The sequence below is a fragment of the Engraulis encrasicolus genome, unplaced genomic scaffold (genome assembly GCF_034702125.1).
Source record: "Engraulis encrasicolus isolate BLACKSEA-1 unplaced genomic scaffold, IST_EnEncr_1.0 scaffold_604_np1212, whole genome shotgun sequence".
NCBI lineage: Eukaryota > Metazoa > Chordata > Actinopteri > Clupeiformes > Engraulidae > Engraulis > Engraulis encrasicolus.
In genome coordinates, this window is record NW_026945922.1 from 7,495 (window position 1) to 19,898 (window position 12,404).

The 12,404-nt window shown below is 46.1% G+C and overlaps 1 long non-coding RNA gene across 1 annotated transcript; it reads left to right on the top strand.

The window, feature by feature from the left end:
• Positions 1-1,488: 1,488 nt before the first annotated feature.
• On the top strand, positions 1,489-3,261 carry LOC134444581 (uncharacterized). The gene is made up of 2 exons (XR_010034033.1): positions 1,489-1,958; positions 2,040-3,261. It is a non-coding gene; the product is annotated as an uncharacterized LOC134444581 (long non-coding RNA).
• Positions 3,262-12,404: the final 9,143 nt, after the last annotated feature.

Genomic DNA, 12,404 nt, shown 5'->3' on the forward strand with positions numbered 1-12,404 from the left:
GGGTAGCATCACCGCCTCTCAGTTGGTTGTTTCGGTGCTGCCCTCCTACCCTTTGCCGGACCTGTGCGCTCTGCAAGAAGGAGACCCTGTTATCCAGCCGATTCTGGCCTTCTGGAAGGCGCGTCGGCGGCCTACTCGTGAGGAACGGGAAGCTCTGTCACCCTTGGCCTTGATCCTGTTGCGGCAGTGGAAACGGTTTGTGGAGAACGATGGAGTCCTTTACCGGAGAGTGCTACACCCCAGTGGCCGTGATGAGTGCCTCCAGCTGGTTTTGCCGGCTGCCCTGCAATCAGAGGTCCTAAACCAGCTCCACGAGCACCATGGCCACCAGGGGATTAATCGAACACTGGAGTTGGTTGGGCAACGGTGTTACTGGCCCCGCATGTTTGCGGAGGTGCGCCGATGGTGTGAAAAGTGCCTTAGGTGCCAAGAGTCCAAAGGGGAGCCTCCTCTAGCCGCCGCGCATATGGGCCACCTACTGGCATCTCGGCCCAACGAAGTGGTAGCTGTGGATTTCACGCTTTTGGAGCCCACGTCGGGGGGGGTGGAGAACGTTTTAGTCATCACGGACGTCTTCAGTAAGTATTCCATCGCCGTCCCCACCCGGGATCAGCGGGCCTCGACGGTCGCCCAGGTCTTGCTTGTGGAATGGTTCTACCGGTTCGGAATTCCTGGTCGGCTCCACTCCGACCAGGGGCGCTGTTTCGAGGGCACCCTGATTCAGCAGCTTTGCGGGCTGTACGGGGTCCAGAAGTCCCGAACTACCCCGTACCACCCGGCCGGGAACGGCCAATGTGAGCGATTTAAACCGCACTCTACACAACCTCCTGCGTACCCTACCGGCCTCTCGGAAGCGCGACTGGGCAACTTGCCTGCCGCACGTAACCTTCTGTTATAATACCACCCCGCATCAAGCGACAGGAGAATCGCCACACTTCCTTATGTTCGGCCAAGAGCCACAGCTACCCGTAGACTTCCTCCTGGGCCGAGTTCGGCCACCGGTCCATGGTCGAGTGTGCGACTGGATACAGGAGCATCAGGCCCGGCTTCAAGTGGCATTTGATGGGGCTCGGGAGCGTTTGGCCGCAGCGGCGGAATATCGCAAGGACAGACACGATGCACGGGTGAAGACTGCTGTTTTAGAAGTAGGGCAACGGGTATATGTACGCAACCTCGGCGTGCGAGGTCGAAATAAAATCCAAGATGTGTGGAACTCCCAGGTACACATGGTGGTGCGTACCCCTTCGGAGACCGGAGCCGTGTACACGATCGCCCCCGTCAACGATCCAACGAAGCTGAAGCACGTTCACCGCAGCATGCTGAAAGGAGTGGTGGGCCCCCTGGCCCCCGACACCCCCCCGGGGTCGGGCCGACCAGGCGAACCTACCCCTGTCGACTCAGGGGAGCTATCGAGCGAAGAAGATATCCTTCTTGGGGAGCAGGTGGGCGATGCTGACTTGGGTGTCCCAGCAGAGCCCCAGGCTTCGCAGGCTTCCCCCAGCAGTTCGGCCGCTCAGCTACCCGGTCGTGGCACTAGCAGCAGCGAGGTGCCCCCACGCCGGACTTTCCGGTCTAACGCGGGACAACACTCTAATCCCCATCGGCTGCCTGGTGGGGCGACTTCAAACTCTTGATGGAATTTTGGATCTGGGAGTGGGGGGGAAAGCGTACCTGCATCGTCGGGCCGACGATTCAACATGTGGGGGGTAGATTGTAATGGAGCGCTGCTCCTTTAAGGGAAGTCTGACGCTGCGGCACACGTCACCACGCCGCTCGTAGAGGCTTATGGGAAGTCTCTTCATAAACACTGCCAGTGGCTAGTATTCGGTAAGCCTGCAAAGTTCCCCTTTGCGCGTTTCATCGCCACCGGCGAATGCTGTGGTTGCTTCTCCCCTCGCCGTCGAGAGGAGTGCGGTGTCCAGTTCAGATCTAGGAGATGTGGACCATTTCTTGTCCTCGTGAGTATGTGGACCATTTCTTGTCGCTGTTTATGTGCTAGCCAGCAGCTAGTGGCTAACTTTGCGTCTGCTGTTCTATAGGTTGTGATTCCAACTTGGCGTCTCTTACTTGGCTAGAGTGATCTCTTGCTTCTCCACTGGCAAGGACTTCGGTGGACAATACCAACGGTTACCTTGCGCCTTTCCCGTCTCCTGCACGCCGGTATGTATTATAGTGGGTTAGCTTGTGCCTTTACCCAGCCCTGACTGTTTGTTTTCGTACCATGGTTGCTAACGACGGCCATTATTATGGTTTCAGCGTGTGGTCGCTACCGGCGCCTCGGCCGTGTACCTCTGTATTGGCACTCCGACTGTGAGAATCGCGCATCGGTGCACCCTCATCTCCGGGTAAGGTAACCTCTCGGCAGCAGAATCGTGTGATAGTGGGTGTCCTGCTAGCTTGGCTAACGCTCTCCTCCTCCCTCGCAGGTTGTATCCGTGTGGCCGTGGTCAGACACACCACGCGTTTAGGTGCACGAGCGGCGACTTTTAGCCCCGGTTGTGTGGTGCCTCTGGAAGCCGGGAACCCGTATTTCGGCTGCTGCTCCGGCCTCGGAAATTGGACATTCGTGTGTGTGTGTGCGTGGGCGCGCTTTGGTTCATGTGTGTGTGTGTGTGTGGGCGCTCGGCTCGGTGTGAGCTGGTGTGTGAGCCATTCCACAGTGTGTGTGCGTGTGCGTACGCTGGTGCGTGTGAGTGTGTGTGTGTAGGTAGTGTGGGGATACCTAGGGGACTGCACTGAGCTGAGCCTCTGGCATTGGTTTACCTCATGTTTTGATTTCGTTTTCTTTCGTTTGCTGTGCCTAATTTCCCTTTTTTTTTATTATTTCATTCAATTATCTAATTTCTAATTTAACTGCATGTGCTTATTGGATTTTGATTTATTTTGCATGGTTTGCTGTGATTTCTTCTTGTTTCTGTTTGCCGTGAATTATTTCTGTTTGTTGTGAACTATTTCTTTACTTTTCTTTTGTTAATTCTGAGGTGTGCCATTGGCCCTAATGTGTTAGCCGTGCCAGCCCCTAGTGGCACAGTCTGACAACCTGAGTGTGGGTTCTAAGGCCTTAGGCCTACCAGGTGTGTTGTTTAGTGTGAATTAGCGAACATACTTTGGGGCAGGTGTTTACAGATCCGCGGGTGTGGTGGCAGCACGCCCACCCCTGCACTTTACGAATTGTGAGTAACTTTTTATATTTATTACAGAGAGTGACCAACATATTTTTATACTGAAAATAATAATAAAGATTTGAATTATAAATTGTCACCACTGTCTCTGCCTCCATTGTGCACGAACCTGTGTTTGCCTGGTAATCTATTGTGCGGGTACATTGTGTGTTGGTCCGGGGTATCTGTAACTACCCCTAATTCATTTCCTCCGGGGGCTCCACCCCCGGGGGTGGCGTAGTCGAACTACTTCCTGTAACGGTCTCGCCCACTACATATGCAATGTGTTGATGCAGGACCCATTTTCCCAAAAATGGCAAAAATGAAGCGAAATTCCACGGAGTGCTTTATTTCTTTCTAATTTTTTTTCTATTTTTTCCATCATTTTTTTTTCAGGTATTGAAAAAACTTCTTTTTTTGTTTTACGCCCTTAAACGTCAACCACCCATATATGCATATAATTTCACATAGGCAAAACTGGCCTCTTTAGCAGGTGTTTTTCAGAAAGGATTCAAAATGGGTTAATACAGGCCTGGTTTTCTTTGGCTGCAACTAGGAAGAGGATGAGACTTTAGAGAAGCTCCTTGGGCAAAAGCAGAAGCAAATATATTGAGTGAGTGTGGTACTAGAGCAAATGTAGATGTCTACACATGGCTCAGTATGATGTAATCCTGTACAGCTCTATTGAGCTGGCGACTCCAAATTACTCTCCCCTGCCGTGACACTGCCAGCTTGCTATCCGTTTCCATTTCAGAGAGGCGTGCGGCTCCGAAAGTTTATCCACTGGTCAGTGTGTTGTGAACTTTTTTTATAATGAAAATCCCCCTGTGACCTCTACAGTACCCTGCGCATCACTGCTGGAGTTGATGACAGTGAAGTCAGTCTTATTGGCACATGTAATATAAAAATGAAATCAAACTGTTTGATGCACATTTGATACGGTGCCTTCCCCTGGACCAGGGTTTCCCAAACTGGGGTGCGTGCACCCCTGGGGGTGCGTGGCTTGCCACGAGGGGGTGCGGGAGCTGAATGGAGCAATGGTGGATATGTGTGTTTTATACAGCATTACTGAAAATTAAGTAGTTTTTAATTGTATGGTGAATTGTATGCTTGAGGAAACATCAAATCTATTGGAAATGAGGATTCCCTAAATGACTCTGCATAATGTGCAATGATTTGTGAAGTGAAGCCATATTTGAGTGGCCATAAGTACGCCAAAACATTCGCTTAGGGGGTGCGTGAACCACATTGAAATGTACCAGGGGGTGCGCAAGGAAAATAGTTTGGGAACCCCTGCCCTGGACTAACACAGTGTTTCTCAACCTTTTTTTAGGCGAGGCACCCTTTCAATTCATGAACATTTTCAAGGCACCCCAAACCAACAAGCCGTAACATGGCATCGCATCCGATACCACACAAGCTTAGAAAAGTAACACATTTGGAGACGTCACACGACCTACATTCGAAGTTGCAGTTGACTGGGGCGACCTATATTTACTTTATTGTGCGTAAATGTTAGATGAAAGATTCCACTGACTAGCATTAACTTATCAATTTAAACAAATATGTACTATTATATTACATCATTTATTTATCAGCCACGTTTCCGTGGCGCCCCTGAGGAGGGCCCGCGGCACCCCAAGGTGCCCCGGCACCCCTGTTGAGAAACACTGGGCTAACAAACGGTGGTGTGTCAACACGCCAGTCTGTATACAGTATGAAGGGACAGGGGGACTGCAGACAGCCCAGTCACCCATGTGGGTCAAGAGGAGAGGCTCATTGTGACATCATGCCATTTCTTTTAATAAACTGAGGCCATTACACACCCCACTACCCTCTGGTCTCCCATACCAACCCCTGCACTCCCCTGCAATGGCCCCCAAAGGATGCACATGCTTGGCCACGTAAAATGTTGCTGGTGTGTGTGTGTGTGTGTGTGTGTGTGTGTGTGTGTGCGTGCGTGCGTGCGTGCGTGCATGCGTGTGTTTGTGTGTGTGTGTGTGTTTGGTTGACGTACATCTAACCTGAGATCCAAGTCTGAGGCCTGAGATTGCAAGTTGATAGCGGACAGTTTCATTCAGTCCAGCTACTCATAAGGGATTCAGCATCAGACCCTATCGGAGGAGCCTCTCGAAGGGGGAGTCTGGACATATCCACTCACTCTCAGTAACCCAGTCACCAGGGCTGGACTGGGGGACAAATAGGGCCCGGGCACTTTCGGCCTAAAGGGACCCCTCATAAGTGGCGCAGAACGGACTCACCGGTGGGTCCTGGCCCGCACCTTTGTGTTTTTTTTTTTACATTTCTGAAAAAAGCGGCCCACAAGGGTGCAGGGCCCAACTGGAAATGCCCGCTATGCCAGATGGCCACACCAGCCCTGCCAGCCATAATGGAGGAGGCTGCAGTAATGATGGAGGATATTTGGTACAATGACAAGGTAACCTGCTGTAACAAGAGATAATAGGCCTGTATCAAGTCCCCTATGGATTCCTCTCAAATACTTTAAACGATTCTGGATCATGTATTGTTCCTCTCTAACATGCAGACAATCATACAAAAGCTGTAATTAAATTCATTATATTTAATAGTCACACGTTCGGGCTGATAATTGTGCCTAAGAATAACATTGTGTGTGCAGGTCAATTTTGGCTCATTCAGAGAGTTGACATTTTCAGTCTGAGGTCAAAATCATTTCTGTTTGACATTGGTGAAGAAAAAAGACACTTTTTGTATGTAGTCACTACATCAGAGACGTGCGCTCAGGGTAGGCAGGGTAGGCACTGCCTACCCTAGGATAAATTTCTTAAAAATAAAACACTAACACGTGTTTCAAAAACAATTCTTGAGAGTTCACATGCATAACAAAAAGATTAATTTATAAATTAGATGTTAAAAGTAGGCTACAGTAACCGGAGACCGATCAAAACCCCAAGTTATCGCACGAAGCAAAGCGCTCAGGCTTGGACAGGTTGCCATGGGAACGCGTCGCGCAGCCTTTTTCTGGTAGCTGAAGGCTCAGCTTTCGAATGCCAGGCAGAGCCAGGGTAGGCACGCTTTGACTCTGCCTTGCCCTCAGCACTGTCAATGTAGAAGTTGGCGCATGCGTATTATCTATCACATAGAGACTGTCAATGGAGAGCAAAAGCAGAGCTTTTCGCGATGGCGGGAATACTTAAGCCAATCACAGCTGCCAACATGAAAAATTGTTACAATTCAGGTAGAAGCCTTCCTGCTTAAAGTATGATAGCAACAACAGCTAGCAAGGCAAGGCTTGTTCAAACTCTAGCCGTACAGAAAACATGACAGTCTTTGGCGTTTTGCCTTTATTACAAAAAAAGCCGAGAAGTAGCAAGAAAGATGGTTCAGATGACAGGCAATAGCTGAGCCGTTTGCAATTGCTGCATTGTGGAAATATTCAACATCAGATGGGTAGCAGCTTCAAGTAGTTTGAACACACTGGGGCAAAATATCTTCATCATGTCAACCACCCCGGGCTTTTAATGGAACTAACTTGCATGGAAAACATACTCGTGATTCTGCTTTAAGGTAAGATTCATCTAATTATTAAGCTGTGGGTAGCCTTTTAACATGAACATGCTCAAGTTTGTCGTGGTGCCTTTTGTTGATGGGTCAGGGAGGTGTTGACATTGAAGATTGGTTGTGCTGTGGACACGAATAGACTGTGTGTGTGTTATTATGGACGCGAGATTGTTTTTTGAGCGTACGACATGACTTCATTTTCCTAATTTATTATGATGATGACTTAATACGCGATGCGTGAGGTGTGTGGAGCCTGTTAGCAAGTTGACGTGCAGCTGTGTTCTTTTGAAGTGCACGGTGTACGAGATCAACGTGGGGCTCGCACTCACAAATTGACTTGATTTGAAACACCTTGCACAACCGTTGCTGAAGTGTTTGAGAATACAATCACGCACAAGAATGAGTCTCAGAAGTGTTTTTGTTGGTTTACTCGATTAATTTACTGTCTGAATGCACGGCTCATGTTTGTTGAGTTCGCAAGCAACCCGCCCCCTTGCCTATCTTTCCTTCTTGGCTGTGAGTGTTTGATTAGCAGCACAAAATGTGTCAGTGAAGCAGGAGCTGTTACCTAGGTTGGTTTATTACCTCCGCCAAGGGAGGAGGTTATGTGATCGCCTGGATTTGTGTGTGTGTTCGTTACGCCTGGATTTGTGTGTTCGTTATTGTATGTTCGCTGCTGTTTCGCGGCCTGCCACAAGGTGGCCGAGGTGAATTGAGCTATGACAAGGCGTGCCTGCGAGGTGGATTGATGGACAGTGACCACAGCCAAACTGTAGGCTATTACGCGCGGATTTGCTGTGCCTACATGGCTGCGTAGCCTATAGCACACCAAATGATATATAATAATATACAATATGGCACACATATCATTGCAGAGTGTTTGCCCTGTCAACCAAATCAGCTTTCGCGGAGTTAATTGTTCTCCGAGTGTTTCCCTGCTCAGTTGAAGTTCACGAAGGGTGGAGATAATATTAATAACGGCGAATAGTGGTATAACAGATAACAGACAGCGCCAAGGAGGGAAAGGTACCCGGTTCACTACAGGCTACATGAAAGGTTAATCAAAGTTGTGCTGCGACAGTCACCACAAAGCCAGACAGAATGCACACAGAACGCACGGATTTCGTAGCCAATAGCACACCAAATGATATATAATAATATGGCACACATATCGGCGCAGAGTGTTTGCCCTGTCCAAATCAGCTTTCGCGGAGTTAATTGTTCTCCGAGTGTTTCCCTGCTCAGTTGAAGTTCACGAAGGCTGGAGATAATATTAATAACGGCGAATAGTGGTAGGCTATAACAGATAACAGACAGCGCCAAGGAGGGAAAGGTACCCGGTTCACTACAGGCTACATGAAAGGTTAATCAAAGTTGTGCTGCGACAGTCACCACAAAGCCAGACAGAATGCACGCAGAACGCGCGGATTTGCTGTGCCTGCATGGCTGAAGCCAGGTGCGTGGGTAGCCACTAGCACCAAAACATAACGTAATCAATGTAATCAATCAGGGTGATGCATATCGTCGCAGCTTTCGCGGAGTGTTTCCCCTGTCAACCAAATCAGCTTTCTCTCGTCTGTCCAGTTGAAGTTTGTAGCCTACAAATGTAGGCTAAATGTAGTGAACTGGATCCTGGCGCTGTTCATCGGCCTAACTGTTCACCGCCCTTTTTTTTCTTTTTTTTTTAAATCCACCCTTCGTAGGCATATCGTCGCAGCTTTCTCGGAGTTTATTGTTCTCCGAGTTTTTCCCTGTCAACAAATCACCCTTGTCTCGTCTGTCCAGTTGAAGTTTGTCAGTTAAAGCAAGCCTTTTGCATGCAAAACACAGACTGGTTCTTCTAGCCTACTTTACAAATAATGAATGAATAATGAACGAGTGGAGAAATTAACGACGAACAGTTTAATCGTAGGTAGCAGCGCCAATTAGACCTATCCAGTTCATTACATTTAAGGTTAATCATGTTAACAGACCACAGTTAATCAAGGACATGGTAATTAGGCCCTATAAAAAAAAGACAGATATAATTTTGTTACAACTTCACTGTTTAATTCTCTGACACACTAATGGTGTATAAACCTGCATAAATGACACCACATCATCACACAAATAGGCTATCCTATGTGTCTAAAAACAAACTGAACGTCCTTGGCGGAGGTCTGCACACTCTGGGTGCATTTCTAGTTTCTAAATGTAAATCGTTTCCCCTCACATGCTATGGTGTGATTCACAGTTGGTGAACTAGACATTTTATCTTCTAAACAAAGTAGGCTACACTGCCACCCTGCATCCATGTGAAACACCCTGGCATTTGCAACAGAATAAACAGAAGAGGAGCAAAGTCAACTGCTAAAGCCAAAAGTTAAAGCTTTTCCCCCAAAATGCTGTGATGTTGTAGCTTTCTAAATTATTGTAAAATGTAGGCCTACAGGTCCTTAAATGTGTACAAAGTAGGCTATGGGTCCTTGAGCTACCAATTTGGCAATTTGGCAAACAAAAAAAGTCTAGCTGGCCTTTTCAAGAAATTGAAATTATGCATTTTCACTTATTGTTTCAGATGTAAGGTCTACTGACAATGCCCAAATGTCTAATAGTTTAGCCTATTTACTTATTTAGTTATTAGAGCAGTGGTGGCTAAGCACTGATGGTATTTTATCTTATAGCCTACTTTATATTTACAGTATTTAGAGAAACATAGGCCTACTAATTTGTTGCACATTAAAGACCTTATCAGCATACTAGGTGAATAGGCCTAGTTGCCGATCTAAGCCTTGTGGCATAAGGCCTCTCTCTCTCTCTCTCTCTCTCTCTCTCTCTCTCTCTCTCTCTCTCTCTCTCTCTCTCTCTCTCTCTCTCTCTCTCACACACACACCATATGTTACATTTCAGATCTGCATGAAATGGGGTACTAAGTTATTTGTTCAAAGTTTTTAGTCTTATATAAAAGTTTTTAGCTGATAGTGACTCTCCAGATTTGGTTAAAATGCAGGAAATTGCATCTAAGAAATACATTTTTTTTCACGGGGAGGACCCCCAGACCCCGCGCTAAAAAATACACAAAAAATATTTATTTTCTATATTTACTGCTACTGAAAGAAATTTAAATTATGCATTTTGACTTATTGTTTCAGATGTAAGGTCTACTGACAATGTCCAAATGTCTAATAGTTTAGCCTATTTACTTATTTAGTTAGAGCTGTGGTGGCTAAGCACTGATGGCATTTTATCTTATAGCCTACTTTATATTTACAGTATTTAGAGAAACATAGGCCTACTAATTTGTTGCACATTAAAGACCTTATCAGCATACTAGGTGAATAGGCCTAGTTGCCGATCTAAGCCTTGTGGCATAAGGCCTCTCTCTCTCTCTCTCTCTCTCTCTCTCTCTCTCTCTCTCTCTCTCTCTCTCTCTCTCTCTCTCTCTCTCTCTCTCACACACACACACACACACCATATGTTACATTTCAGATCTGCATGAAATGGGGTACTATTTGTTCAAAGTTTTTAGTCTTTTATAAAGGTTTTTAGCTGATAGTGACTCTCCAGATTTGGTTAAAATGCAGGAAATTGCATCTAAGAAATAATTTTTTTTCTGGGGGAGGACCCCCAGACCCCGCGCTAAAAAATACACAAAAAATATTTATTTTCTATATTTACTGCCTACCCTACCATACCCCTCACTGCACGTCACTGCAATTGTTAAAGACAGATGAGTGGAGACTGAAATGTAATGAGGCTTTTTCTAGTAAGTGGTTGGTTCCTAGGCAACTGCGGTTGAAAATGTGTGTACAGTGGGAATACATGACTTTAAAAAAAGGGATAGGCTACTATTGGCCATACTGATACAATCTAAGACAAACAATGTAATGTGCAAACATTCCAAAAACCAAACTGTTTTCCAGCTGATGAGAATCTGTGTGGTTATATAGGAACTTTGTTCATGGAGGCAATTCCATCTTTATGCAAACCCACAGTTTCACATTTCATATGCTATACACACAATCAACAACAGAAAATTAAAATGCTCGACTGTCTGGTCTGTATGTTTCCTCTTATATTCAGTTTAATTTAAGAATACCAGCGGCAAGTAATACTAACATAAACCCTACTGTGTTTAATAGATGAGAAAAAATATGCATCTTAAGTAGTTCTAAAAAGTGATGTAATTAATGGAATACCAAAACATTGTAAGGAAAGCATCTAAATAGCTTACACATCGGTTTCCTTTCAACACTCATTATTTAATCATGCAGAGAGGTAACAGTCTAGTGCTACTGTAGAGCCTTAAGTAGAACACCACCACTAGGAACACATAAAAGGTTTCTTGAGAAAACAAAAACGAAAGAAAACAGAAAGTGACAATATGGGCCCTGTTCCCCAAAAACAGTCAGAAAAAGTAGCAAGGAAAAACAAAACAATGTCTGTAGTGTGTCCTCAATAAATTCTCACAATTCAATCACAAGTCTGGAGTTTCCCCATGCACATGAACTATGTAATATACCAAAGAAGTAGCTAGAAACAAAACAATACAGTATCAGTCTGAACTGCCATCTCACATTTACACACTAGAGCTTCAGGCACTACTGACATGGTAATAACATGGTAATATCATGGTAATAACATGGTAATAACATGCTAATTATGTGCTTATAACATGCAATTATCTAATGTTCTTCTGACTGACACCAAATAAAACCTTTTTTTTTTTCTTTTTTGGTTGTGTAATGGCTCTTTCATTGTGTGTTTGCCCGTTAAAGCAGAAGCAGTGCTGAGTCCTCAGCATTTTCCACACTTTGGCCCATTGTACAGCTCCTCTCATTAGAGTCCCACAGCCATTTGTCTGCATTTGGCCATTTAGACCACTAGACCACCTCCCCACCACCACTACCACTAGACTACCTCCTCACCACCACTACCACCCCTGGTCTACCTCCCCACCACCACTACCTCCACACCCTTCTCTCCTCTCTTTCTGTTGGATGATAGTGCTGTGCTGTGCTGTGCTGTGCTGTGATTTCGTAATGGCCGTAATGGCTGTCTGTGGGGCAGGCTGGGAGGGTGAGGTCGGTTGGCTGTGGTGGAGGGGGATTGAGTGGTGTTGCAACAGATTTACTGTTGGCCCCCGCATCCCTGGATCTCTCTCTCTCTCTCTCTCTCTCTCTCTCTCTCTCTCTCTATCTCTGTCTCTCTCCTTCCCTCTCTCTCTGTATATATCCCTCTCTCTCTCTCTCTCTCTCTCTCTCTCTCTCTCTCTCTCTCTCTCTCTCTCTCTCTCTCTCTCTAAGGAGCCTCCTCCCACCTCAAAACCTCCCGTTGGGTGGGTGGGAATAAATAAATAATACAAAAATCAAAACCACTCTCTAAATTAGGGCATCATTGCGGTGCCTGCAATGGAGCCTCATAATATGTCATATGGGTCAAAGACGTCCAACATGTCCTTCAGTGCAACGGATACTTTTGCTTACTGGCTTGGTTTTCATGCATTCACTTTTCAAAAAATTGTTTTGAAATTTCATATTTTTCACAGTTACAGTAAGCAAAAGCATCTGTTAGCACTGAAGGACAGTGTCATGTTGAATGTCTTTGACCCATATACTGATTTCAGGCCGACCAGAACGGTGCCGGTGTAAGTGCCCACACCATTAACTGTACGTTCAGCACTTAAAGGGACAGTTTGGTCAATTTCAACATGCAGTTGTATTG